General features: G+C 43.7%; 1 non-coding gene across 1 annotated transcript; it reads left to right on the plus strand.

Moving 5' to 3' along the window:
- The first annotated feature begins 929 nt into the window (after positions 1-929).
- LOC119860850 lies at positions 930-1,033 on the plus strand. Its single transcript, XR_005294666.1, has one exon. It is a non-coding gene; the product is annotated as a U6 spliceosomal RNA (small nuclear RNA).
- The last annotated feature ends 10,723 nt before the right edge of the window (positions 1,034-11,756 follow it).

The raw sequence follows: 11,756 nt of genomic DNA on the forward strand, positions 1-11,756 counted from the left end.
ATTACTCCTTTTCTTTTTAACAGGGACATATGTATTTTTGCAGGTATACTTATGACTCTCAGATTTTAAAATGTGGCGCTCGGTATTTATTCAGTCAGCCTATCCTGCCACATTCTGTTTTCTCAGGAGGTCTCAATTAAGCCCAATCTTTCTTTGCAAAGCATCATTTTCAACTCCATTACATCAACTGCACTGAAATAAACATAACACACAAAGAACAATAATGTTTTTTTGCTAACTGATCTTTTATAACAACTCTACAAGCACAAGCAGGCTCAGGTGTGTTCTGGGCAAAGTGCCTCTCTGAGTCTACCTCTCACTCCTATATATAAATGGGAAGGGAAGGAACAGATATTTTTAAGGATAGGGCTATGCAAGTCCCTGGTTCTACCCCAAAAACAAGGGTAGGTTTTCTCAGTCCTCAGTGTAATAACTGGATTTTTTCCTTCTGTGGAATTTCTTTGTTCCATTTCATTGCTAAGGTCCTGATCCTGAAAACACTCTTCTGTGTGAGTAACTTCATGCACAAAGTAGTCCTACTGAGTGTAATAAGGATATTTGTGGTTGTAACTGTTTGGAGGCTGAGAGCCCCCAAACAGGCTGTAATTCCTAACAGGCATGTAGGAGTCTCCATGTCCAAAAACAAATTGTCTTAAAATGTAGGCTGAGGGGATGGGATGGATGCCAAGGGGAATGCCTTTAGGAAAGAAACTTGCTAGATAGAATCCTACTACTGGAGAATTCTGTGCCTCAGTTCATACCTTCCACAGATTTCTTGGCTACCCTGCAGAAAAATGGGAGAGCCAAGAAATCTGTGGGGCATACACCCCTTCCCTAGCAGCCGGCTTCAGAAAGCAGATCGGGGGGGTGGGGGGGAGGGGGCATGCGTGCCTGTGTCCATGGAAAGATGTTAAGGGGGTGGGGCTGGGTGCCTGCCTGCTAACAATATACTAAAATTGGAATGATACAGAGAAGATTAGAATGGTCCCTGTGCAAGGATGACACGCAAATTCATGAAGTGTTCCGGGGAAAAAAAAAAAGTGAGAAAGACTCACCTTGTGGCTGTGTCCAGGGCTTGAAGTTGTAGGGCCTTGTGAAGCAGGCTGTGTCCCTGAGGCAGGGCAGAAATGTAACAACTAAGCAGGCAGGCTGCTAATGTTTCCATTGTTAGTTAATTGTTCCCATTCTTAGTCAATTATGGATCCTTTACTTTGCAAGAGTGGTGTAAAGGAGCCTTATTGTAAATGACAGTAACAGAATCCTCAGCTAGGAAGGTCTATATGGGCTTTTCTCACTTTTTTTCTTGTGCCAGAGAGGCACAATGGGGTAAGATTACAGCCCAGGATCTATTTTACTTATCCATTTAAAAAAAAAAATGCAGGACAATGATTAGCAAAACTGTACGACTTTCATGTGTGAAACTCTGAGCAATTTAAAGCGACATTCTACTTTACAGAACACCAAACACAAACACAAAAGTAATGTAATTTAAACAAAAATCCAGGATTATAACTGGAATGCAGAGTTATTTGTTACCAAGTATTTGTAATTTAACTTCAGCATTTCCTAAACATATGAAAGTTATTGTGATTTTCCTCCCCAGTATGGTAGTTTAAATTAATTATCAAAATAAATGAAACTGGTGCGATTGTATTGCACTACTTGACAAAAAAAAGACAAAAAAAAATTGCAGAATTTTGGATTCTTTTGGTGCAGAATTCCCCCAGGAGTGTCATACACTATATATGTGTAGTTCTGATTTATTTGTAACTGGGAAAGCTAAAAAAGTATACTTTCAGAACTGTTCCCTGATTTTCAATATTAATAACTTTGCAGCCAGGGAACATTTTTCCTTTCTCTGTTTTCCTGCGTTTTATATTGTCATTTGCTAAACATATTATGACTTACTATTTACCTCACTCTGAAGATTTGAGACCTTTTGTAGCTTATCCACGTCTGGAATTCCTCAAATAAGTTGTCATATATTTGCAATAAATCTTATGAAGAAGAAAAGGGCTAACACATGCAAAATGTAATAGTTTTCCATATAGGCATCTGTTTAAATGATCTGCAGTGAAGTACAGTAGCAGTTAAAAGGGAAAAAGAATGACCTATTCTATATCTTAAATCCATTAAAATCTGTGTCTACTAATGGAAAACGTTAGAGCAGGAAAACTATCAGTTATTTAATGTATGGACATCCCTGGTGTGTTTAGATCCTAAGGTAACTGTCATAACAAAGAAGCTTGGTGAGAGTTAAACTGTGATCTAAAAATGATGATGATGTAAGAATGAAGTAAAACTAGCTTTATTATCATCGTTCTCGTGGATGTGTGTGCAGATCATTTCAGAGGAGTTGAATTCAGAGGCTTTAGATGAGGGATCGACAACCTTTGGCGGGCCAGTTTGTTTACTTGCTGCGTCTGCAGGTTTGGATGTGCTGGCCACCGCTTCCCGCAGCCCCCATTGGCCTGGAGCGGCGAACCGCGGCCAGTGGGAGCTGCAATCAGTTGAACCTGTGGACGCGGCAAGTAAACACACTGGCCCAGCCCACCAGGGGGCTTATCCTGGTGGGCCGCATGCCAAAGGTTGCTGATCCCTGCTTTAGACCATTTCTGTTCTGTCAGTACTTAAATTGTAAGCTCTCTGAGGTAGAGACTGTCTTTTTTGTTCTGAGTTTATACAGCACCTAGCACAATGGGGTCTTTGTTCAGGATTTGGGCTCCTAGGTGCTACAGTAATTCAAATAACAAATCCAGGATAACAAAGTTAGACTTAGATCTTGTCTATGCTTGTCGTGGCATGTTGGGTACGTGCAGCTACGTGCCACAGTGAAAAACAGGCTGCATCCACACTGCAGCATGTGGCTACACACAAGCAGTGAAAGGCTCTGGCTGGGAGAAGGCTACATTGCTAAAACCAGCAGTATAGACATGAGAGGCACTGCTTGGGCATGTCATGAACTATGTAGGGTGCACACTCTAAGGTACTGATGTGTCTGATCTCTACTTGCCTAAGCCGTGTCTCACTGTCTATCCTGATGTTTATACCTATGCTAGCTGGGCATGCAATGTAGGTGCTCTGCAAACCACTGTAAGTGCAGACATAGCCTAAGATTTATGCTGGTATAACTGAGACCAGAATGTGGCCTTTTAAATTTAATTAACTTTAGTAAGCTTCACAATGCAGAATATTAAGGGCCAGTTACTCTACCCATAAAGAAAAGGAGTACTTGTGGCACCTTAGAGACTAACAAATTTATTAGAGCATAAGCTTTCGTGAGCTACAGCTCACTTCATCCTTTTCTTTTTGCGAATACAGACTAACACGGCTGCTACTCTGAAACCTTACTCTACCCATGCTGCTGAAATGCAGCTGAATTCAGTGGATTTACTCCTGGTAAATTAAATGAGGTAACTGAGAGAGAGAGAGAATCAGACACATAATTTGTGCATCAACCAATCTGTCATTATTGTGAGACTCTAATTTTTTCTCAATATGTAAACTTTAAGTATCATTCTATTGCTCTAGTCAGATATGACAATGAAGTTACCAAGGGTGCAATTCACAAAGCCACTTAGGCTATGTCAACACAAGGATAAAAGACCTGTGGCACAGTCATGGCTGGTTCAGGTCAACTGAGTCGGGCTGGTGAGGCTGAAAAATTGCTGTGCAGATATTTGGGCTCAGGCTCCACCCTTGTAGGGTCCCAGGGCTCAGGCTCCAGCCCAAGCCCGAACATCTACACAGCAATTTTTCAGCCTCACAAGCCTGAATCAGCTGACTGGGGCCAGTTGTGGGTTTTTTATCCCTGTGTAGGCATAGCCTAAGGCATCTAACCTCCAGAGTTGGGAGCCTACATCCCCATACGCAGCACTACTGCAGTTCTCAAAAATCCTTCTTGTCTGCCCCAACTCTGAAGGCGCCTAAGCTCACTTGGTGCCTAACTCTCCATTGTAAAAGTTCCCTAGGCACCTAAGTTTTAGAATCTGGAGCATGTGCAATGCTGCCTCCCAGAGCGATTCATGAACTGGGGGAAGATAGGCTTTCAGCCGCCTAAGTCATATGTGGGCCCAATCTGGTAGGCATCCTCGGAACACATCTATTGGATTGGGTCCCATTCAGAACTGAGGAGGAGGAGATGGTGATTAGAACACGTGCCTGCCAGAGGTGGACTAAGAATTTAAATAGGGTCTCCCACCTTCAGGAGAGTGCTCTAGCTACTAAGCTATGGGATATTCTGATGTGGATAAATAATGAAAGAGGGACTGGACCTGGGGTCTCTCACCTCCCGAATGGGTGAGTGCCCTAACCACTGAACTACAGAGTCATTTTTTCTTTCTGGTACAGAGTGGATAAATAATCATTGGGCATGCTGGTTTTTGTGGATCACATTCTAAGGTGCTTATCTCTCCCCATTCATTGCATAGGCAGTGTTCTTCCTATGATTTTTTTTTCTAGGCACCTAAATGTAGGCATTGTGACACTTGGTATTGCAACATCGACGTCCCTTTGTGGATCCTACCCCTACAGAATATCAGGCTAGTAGGCAGGAGTGGAATGAGAAAAGAGATTCCTCTTTAAAATAATTGGCCTTCAATGGTAAGATTATGCTGTTTTAACTTGTCTGGGTTTTTTGTTTGTTTGTTCTTCTCTGTTGAAGGACCAGGGCTTCAGAATTGGGATCCAGATTGTGTATACATTTGAATAAATTGCAAATGGATGCAGTATAATGAAACCATTGAGAGATACTGGGAACAAGTTAACAAGAAACAGCTGGATGGCTAAAGGGGTTGGTAATGCTATACTGAATTTCTTTATTTCTTGACCACCATAGCAAATCTAGTGCAGGATGGCAGATAAATGCATTTAGTTTAGGTAACATAGTTAAATAAGCAGAATTCCTGGAAATTATAAAATAAAAGAGGCTGATTTTTAAAACCAAGCATAGCTAATCAAGTGATATGGACCATTCCCATTGAAAATCATATTTAGGCTCTTTAGTTTCCACTTGGCAATATGTTCAAAGGTCCCTATGTATTTCTTAACCATAAGCAAAGGGCAAGTATAGTTATGAAAGGGGTCAGCTGCTGTGAATTATTATATGTATTCACAGTTATAGAAATCAAACATTAAGTGTGCTGTATTCATAATTTCACTAAAGTGCATAAATTTAGAAAAAATGTACTGAAGAGACAAATCACTGAAATGGATTCCATTTGTATCACAGTACTTGGCTTTTGCCTCATATAGTCAAAAATGAAATTGCTTTGCTTTGCGTCTATCAGTTTGTCTGAAACTTCCTTGAAAGAAACCAACCCCAGCCCACTACGGATGTATATAACATTGCTGTGTGCCCATTCTAAAACGATCCAGATTTTTAATCTATGAATTGAACTTGGGCCAAAAAAAGGCACTCTTTGATGCCTAAAATTAGGCTTTTAAATAAATGACCTGGCTTTCAGAGGTGTTCAGCTCTGACTCCAAACAATAACAATTTAATTGGAGCTGTGCTCTGAAAATCAGGCAACTTTTATTTAGCTACCTAAATGTGTATAAACAAATAACTGTAAGCATCCAAGTTGGCCAGTTTGGGCCATATTGGCATTTCTGATCCCCGAAGAGACAGAACTGCCTATTTTAATCATAGGAAAAGTGTAGCATGGATTCTAATAATGAGGAATGCAAGCTTACTCTGCATCAAACTATCAGTGCACACTACAACCTCATTTAGGTTGCAGTAGTATTAAGAATAGAATCATAGAATCATAGAATCATAGAATATCAGGGTTGGAAGGGACCTCAGGAGATCATCTAGTCCAACCCCCTGCTCAAAGCAGGACCAATCCCCTAGTGACTGGGAAGCCCATCAGAATTCTTGGAAACATATTCAGCAGATTAGATCAAGATTAAATTAACTACGAATAACATTGTATTTGTACAGTTTTTAAAACATAAGCATTCAACTGTAGCAATCAAAATAGTAATGTCCTCATAAATGAAGACTGCAGGACTTAGTCCCTTGAATCTTAGCCTGCTAATTACTTTCACACATACCTGTAAGTACACTGACAATGTTCATCAATATCTTATTTAACCACCTTCTGTTCCATCTGACGTTCTTTTCCTGAATATTCAGGAAAAAATGAAGTGACAGCAAGGTAAAGAGAGAACTGCCTGCCTGAAATGAAGTGGAATGCTGGTTTCAAATGCACTGGGTGGATGGCACATTTCTTATGCCAGATGTCTAGCACTGTTAAAAAGGAAGCAGTTTTACTGCAGATCTTTGCCTAAAATATACAGGATGCAAGGTGCAAAGTTGCCTTTCTCTCCACTGTCTGTATTTTGTGGCTAAAAGGCGTTGGTCACTTGTGCTGTCAGGCTAAGATCTTTCACAGTCACTTCCTTGACATTAACACATTTTTTACATTCTTAAAAAAAAAAAATTCTACTTTGTGTAGTCTTATACCCCTCTGCAAAGTAAAAGGTTTTTAAAGGCATCTATTTTGTGAGATATGAATGCAAAATTGGCCTAAAAGATTTTAACTGTACATACAAACCATGCATATGACATCTCAGAGGTTTATGATTAGAAAATGTCAGGCATGGAGAACTCAATGCATATGTCACAGCCCTGGTATAGCTCCTCCTGCTGGACACTCACCAGGCTGCTGTTTGGGCCTCACACAGTGGGCCCATATGCTTTAGGCTTCCTTGGGTCTCAGAAGGCTGCACTGTCTCTTTCCTTGAGCTCTCTAGGACACTTCCTGGACACAAGTTCTTGTTGCTCCTTCACCGAAATGGGACTTGATAGTCTAGCTGCCCTAGACCCCCAGGACTAGTACTGACTTTTCCGTCCTCCAGCCCTCCATACCACCCCAGTTGCTTAAGCATACCTTCTCCCAGAGTTCCACCTCGTGGATTCTCTCGTGTACAGGTCACCTCTTCAAGAACATGTGATAGTGGAAGCAAAGAGACACACAGGCTTTGGCAAAATCCAGTTAAAGCAAGAAATATACTGAGCTACACAAAACGATAAAACACTTAAACGCATTTTCCTGCTTTGATTTCCTCCCCATCCTTGAGTGTTCTTTCAGTTTGGGTCAGTGTCCTTTAAGAAATCCAGGATCCCCTCCCACCACCACCACTACCTGTGGCTTCTCCTCCAAATCATGGAGTCTCTGTTTTCTGTGCAGCCAGCTTCCTTCTTCCTTGGCTGGCCCCTCTGTTCTTCTTTCCTACCCAAATTTGCTCAGTCTCTGAGTTTATTCTGAGTCTCTCAGAAACTGTAACTTTTAAGACCCAGCATTCACATCTTGCCTGTCTCCTGAGCATAAGGCATCTAAGATAGAATACAGTAAAAGACAGTCATAACTTAAGACATAAGAATATGAATTCCAGTTTGAATGAACTGTTTGTAAATTGTATATAGATTCCTCAAACCATTGCAGCATATCTTTCCAGAAAGAAGAATCAGACATCACGTTACCATAAATATAAGGAAAAACCTGTAGAACAGGGGTGGGAAAACTTTCTGGCCCGAGGCTCACATCTGGGTGGAAAATTGAATGTAGGGCTGGGGCAGGGGTTGGGGTCCAGGAGGGATGCGGGGTGTGGCAGGAGGCTCAGGGCAGGGGGTTGGGGTGCAGGAGGGGGTATGGCATGCAGGAGGGGGATCAGGACAGGGGATTGGGGTGTAGGAGGGGGTACAGAATGCAGGAGAGGGCTCAGGGCAAGGGGTTGGGGTGCAGGAAGGGTGTGTCAGGGGGCTCCCAGCAGGACATTAGGGGGCTCAGGGCAGGGTGTTGGGGTGTGGGGTGCAGGAGAGGTTTGGGGTGTGGGCAGCACCCACTCCTCGAGCAGCTCTGGGGTGGCAGTGGCGCACAGCGGGGCTAAGGCAGACTCCCTGCCTGGCCTGGCCTGGCCCCACGCCGCTCCTGGAAGTGACCAATATATCCAGCAGTGGGGTGGGGTGGGATAGGCGACTCCGCTGCACGCTGCAGGCTGCCCTCACTGGTCGGTTCCACTCCCAATGCTCCCATTGACTACAATTCCCCATTCCCGGCCAATGGGAGCTGCGGGAGGGGAGGGAGGAGGGCAGTGCCTGCAGGCGAGGGCAGCGCATGGAGCCCTCTGACCCCACCCCCCAGGGGCGCAGGGACGTGGTGTCGGCCACTTCTGGGAGCGGTGCGAGGCCAGGGGAGGCAGGGAGCCTGCCTTAGCCTTACTGTGCCACAGGGCTGGCAATTCCGCGGGCCAAATTTAAAGCCCTGAAGGCTGGATCCAACCCGCGGGCCATAGTAGAACATTGGATTTTTCCTTGAATAATCTTTATTTAGGGAAGAATAGAGATGTGAAAATGTATGCAACCCTTAGACATGTAAAAATCTAGTACTGGGTCGCCCAAAGCAGGAAGAACAGTCAAACGATGGCTTTACCAGTTCTATTTTATGTCACTACTTGTTTGTATGGTGATGTTTAAACATGTTTCAAATCAAGAGAGAAATGGAACAAAACATTATTTCATCCAGGGAAAATGTTACGTTTCTGGATCTGTTCCAGGTGACAGACCAGAGATGGAAGCAACTTTATTAAAAAAAAATAATGAAATTCTCACAGAGTGATGCAAATGTTGCTGCATTTTTCCCTACTAACATATATAGACCAGATAATCCACTCCAGTGTTAAAACCCATGGAAAGAGGCTTTTGTGGGAGGAGTCTCTTACAGAGATTTTCCTGCATTGTCCTCTTGTGTGGGAGGTAAGATTGCCTTTCTCTGCAGCATGGGGTGCAGGTCACATGCTAGGAAGTGTATATCTGGGTATATCTCACTTAATCAGTTCCCCGCACTGGTAGGGGCCTTGGACATTGGTGCACCTTTATCCCTCCTGTCTCTGCCTGTGGCACACAATAGTTTAGTCTCCTAAGGATGTAATACTTTGGTCTGACTGTAGTTGTTGGGCTTGGTGGTGTTCAGTGGCCTGTGATATAGTAGAGATCAGACTAAATGATCGGGTAGTCCCTTTGACCTTAAACTCTATGATCCATGGGAAGTCAGAACAATGTGAGTAGAGACCCTGTGCCTGGAACCTGGCCTCCAGCTCTCTGGCAATATGGCTTCAATGGAGCTGTGCTATCAGGACATCGAGGAAGCAGAAAGCCACATACAAGGGTAAATCTCATGGTGTTAATTTATGGGGAAACAACATGTTAGCTCCCAGTCCATACTCTTTCATTCTTCCTTCACTGGATCTAACTGCTTAAGCACCCATGGAAAAAAATTAGTGGGTGTTCAGCAGGGCTGGATTAACTCTCCTGTGGGCCTGGGGCTATTAGATTTTGCGGGGCCCCTGTATACAAGTCTTTTTCCTAATATAAAACAAAATGATCACAATTATGGCATCGAGGCTATTAACACTATACTAAACTTGCCTTTTACTTAACATAAAGCCATTCTGTGGTTACATTTCAATCTTAAAACATATAGAATATAGTTAAGTTAATTCAAAATAGCCTACTTCTTATCTTAGATCAGCTGTTATATTAGTTTCTTTCTGGGAGGAAGTTTGGGTGCAGGAGGGAGCTCTGGACTGGTGCAGAGTGTTGGGGTGCAGGAGAGGATGAGGGGTGTGGGGTCTAGGCAGGAGTTTGATGCAGGAGGGGATTCTGACCTGGGGCGGGGGGTTGGGGTACAGGAGGGGGTGTGGGGTCTGGGAGGGAGTATGGGTGCAGGAGGGGATTCTGACCTGGAGCAAGGGGTTGGGGTGCAGGAAGGAGTGTGAGGTGCAGACTCCGGCCGGGAGGTGCTTACCACAGACAGCTCCTGACCGGCAGTGTAGCAGGACTCAGGCAGGCTGCCTGCCTGCCTGCCATGGCCCCACGCCGCTCCCGGAAGTGGCCAGCTGCGGGCACATCTCTGCGCGCCCCTGTGAGGAGGGGACGGTGCGCTTGGAGGCGGGGGAAGGGGCGAAACTGGGTGGGAAGAGGCAGGGTTGGAGGCTTGGGGGAAGGGTTGGGGTGGGGTGGGGGTGAGTCCTGGGGCAGAGCGGGGATAGGAAGAGGCAGGCCGGGGACTTGGGAGGAAGGGGTTGGGTTGGGTCTGGGCCTGGGGCAGAGCAGGAGTGTGGGTGTTGAGCATCCCTGGGGCCTGGAGGAAGCCAGAGGAGGAGCTTGTTCCTGCTTCAGAAAAGGGAGAACTCCTCTACATGCAGCTTGGGTGGGGTGGGGTGGGAATGATCTGGCCCTGAATTTTTCTGAGTGGGAAAGATGTATTTCCACAGACCAATGTTAAATATTCACTGAATAGAAACTGTCTGCTAAAAGCTCTGATCCTGGAGCCTGATGCTAACTTCACTGTTAACTTAATAAATCCAGATTTATAGGTGAAAATTATAGATATTTTTTCTACAGATTTAGTTAATAAAGATTCCTCTTATTTTTTCCTCATTTGTGTCTGTCATATTAAGTGTAGATTAGTGGGCCCTCAGTTTAATATTATTCTTTAACCTTTAAAATGTTATTCACAGTTAGCATTTCTGAGACAGTTCTTTACGCAGATGATTATTTCATGTAGTTTGAATGTAAGCTCTTCAAATTCACTGATGTTCTATGTGTTGTCTTTCTGCCTTTTCTCGTCTTCCCCTAAATTTGTTTTCAATTTGTTCCATAATTATGGTCCCATTTTGTAGGTCAAGTTATTAGTATTTTTGTTCATTAAATAAACTATAAAAATACTTTGCCCAGGGCATTTTTCATATGGAAATAAGAATTAAACTAGTAACAAATGCATTGATTTTTTAAATTTTTTTTAGTGAATTTGGGAATTTTTTAGAACTTTATTATCTAGGGACTTGTGCAACCTTCTCCAATAAATCTGGCTAATGAACTTCAGTCTGACTTGTGGATCTACCTGCTGCTCCAAGCAAAGGATTCTTCTGAGCAGAGGTTGCTAGTCGCACTGAATTGTGGGTGATTCAAAGGCATTAACAAAAATCTAGTCAGGTCACATCTGTTTTCAGACCAGCACCTGGTACTTTTGACCATATTGGACCTAGATTTTCCAGAGATCAAGCCCTAAAGTGCAAGGAAGTTCAGAAGGCCAGCCAGTGCAAGCCCTCTCCCCCTCTGCGCCCTACTTTGGGGCTGTGCGGTGGGACTGAGGGTAGAGTATTAGCCTCCACACCTGATGCTTGCTGCATCAGAAGTAAGCAAGTGAAGCAGACAAGGGGACAGCTACATAATCTGTATCTATGCTGAACCAGCATCCCAGTACAATACTCCTCTGCAGGGGGCTTTGGGCTGTTACTCCAATTCCTAGTCTGACAGTGGCTGCATGGGGCTTCAGTATTAACCCCACAGTCCAGGTTGGATGGTGGATTTCACATCCTCTAAAACCTCCCAACCACTCATGCTTTATGCAGGGAAACAAACCTCACCTTTGTGAATTAATAACAATATCTACAAAAGAGAAATGAAATTGGGGGTGGAGGACGAGTCTTAGATTTTCAAAATGTGTCAAAATTTTGGTTTTACAAAACCAAAATGTTCGATAATTGGGATCCTACTTTGTTCAGGCTAAGACTGGGCGAAGTTATGAGGTAGAGGAGAATTAGACAAACATTTCTGATTTTGTCCTATATCTGTTCTCTAGAGTACCCCACTCTGCTTTTTCGGCACTGTCTATTCCAAAATACACAAACATCTCTTGGGCGCCTCCTGAGAAATGCTAAATTTTTCTCTACTCCCATTTAAATCA

Source organism: Dermochelys coriacea, chromosome 8 (genome assembly GCF_009764565.3).
Source record: "Dermochelys coriacea isolate rDerCor1 chromosome 8, rDerCor1.pri.v4, whole genome shotgun sequence".
Classification (NCBI taxonomy): domain Eukaryota; kingdom Metazoa; phylum Chordata; order Testudines; family Dermochelyidae; genus Dermochelys; species Dermochelys coriacea.